Here is a 1,967-nt window from a genome sequence, read left to right as displayed (position 1 = left end):
AAGCAGAACCATTGTTCACTGAAACAGTTGGTGAATGACTTTATGGATAGACTATCTTAATACATACATCATTTCTTTAATGAATGTAACCTGTTCTCTGTGGCCTGAGAATAAAGTTACACACTCAAGTCAAATAGTTTTGACCATAGCAGGAAGTCTGTATCCAAAATTTGTACCTACAGTTCATTCCTTGGTGCAGCAGAACCGTCAACTCTCAGCTACGATGTAGATAAAATCCTTTGGTGATTTGAGGGTCATTGAAGTACAGCCTTATTACAATGAAATCCAGTGTCTAAAAATTGATCTTATTTTGGGCTTGTAACACAATAAGAGCCAAGATTTTAAACTCTACTAAATACAAAACAAACAAGCAAACAAAAAAAACTTTATATATTTATGTTCATTTAAGAAAATATTGGTAGTGATGTATTATTTTGAAATATAGAGTTAATATATTTGGAGTTATTTAAAATTTATATTGAGAAACACCTATGTATTTTCAGTATTGCTATAGGTAAGCATCTACATAACACTGTTAAATTGATTATTGTTTTATATTAAACAACTTTTACAATACTCATCTTTATTATTTTAATGTCTTATAAATTTTAAGGAATATGACAAAAAAAGATATTGTAGGTATTGAAGAGGAGGAGTTGGGGTACAAAAGGAAAACAAGAATGTGATTTAATTCTATTTACTTGAAATATGTTTTTAAATGTTAACAAATTCAGATAAATTGAAATAATGTAACTTTTCTCATCATGCAATAAAAGTTAAAAAAAATCTTTAAGCCAAAATAAATAAATAAATAAATAAATAAATAAATAAATAAAGTTTCTATCCATATTTAGTAGACCTGTTAACCTAGAAATGTATCTTGTACATTTGTACAATGTAGAAATGCTAATAAGATAGAAGGATACAGAAGTGAAGTGGCAGCCACATGACAACACTGACTGCTTAGACAAGGTTAAGTTCAGGTGGACCTTTCTGTCTTTCAAGAGGTCTAAGCCCATGGTGATTGCTTGTGATGCAATGTGGAGTAGTTCTTTTATTAACTCCACCATCTGGGGATTGATGTTAAATAGTGTTTTCAGAGGGACTGACCTCTTCACTGAAACATGGAACCTTCTCTGCTTTTCCCCCCATCTCAATCCCTGCTGGTTTCTAAGATTTGGATTATTAAAGCAAAAGGAAAAACTCCTCCCCCGTAAGTTTTGAGTGTGTCAGTGATCACAGAAATCATTTTAAGAGGAAAAACCTGTTCTTAGCATAGTTCCTCTAAAATTTAACTATTTAATCATTGTCATTTAGGGGTTTGGTTTTGTTGTGTGTGTGTGTGTTTTTTTTTTCTGTTAGATACAAGTAAACTGTCAGAAAATAGATTTTTTTTTGTGTATATGCATAGTGTAAAACAAACTGAATTTTGATGCTCACAACACCTGCCATGTGCACTTGTATAAAAATCTGCCTGTTCTTCACGGGGGAGGCTTGCTCTTATACCTCAGTTTATTAATGTGAGACAAGTTGAGAAGATGGCACTCCTAGGTGACTCTGTGCTGCCATGAATTTTTGAGAGAAGTTGAGTTTTAAGCAAAAGCTATATCGCTTAGTTTTTGGTAATGTAGGACATGACTAAAAAAAATAATGAAATGATACCCTTAAATATTTATAATTTCTAGTACTTCTCTTCAAGAGTGTTTTGGAAGTATTAAAGTGACTTGTAATGTCTGGTGTCATTTCAGAATACAAAGCTAACCTACAATCTTAGACTCCTTGCTTACAGATGTGAGTGAACATACTGTGGGGGACCATTCTCATAGAGGATTACCTTACTTTTCCTTTCAATTTTGTTTTTAGAAATCTAGTCCTTTTTTGTAAACAACAAAAGATGGTTTTTGTTTGTTTGTTTTTGAGACAGTGCTAAAAGATGGTTTTAAGGGTTTATTCTATAACTTTTGGGT

This window comes from Mastomys coucha, unplaced genomic scaffold (assembly GCF_008632895.1).
Source record: "Mastomys coucha isolate ucsf_1 unplaced genomic scaffold, UCSF_Mcou_1 pScaffold9, whole genome shotgun sequence".
In the NCBI taxonomy this organism is placed as follows: domain Eukaryota; kingdom Metazoa; phylum Chordata; class Mammalia; order Rodentia; family Muridae; genus Mastomys; species Mastomys coucha.
This window is presented reverse-complemented; position numbering follows the sequence as displayed.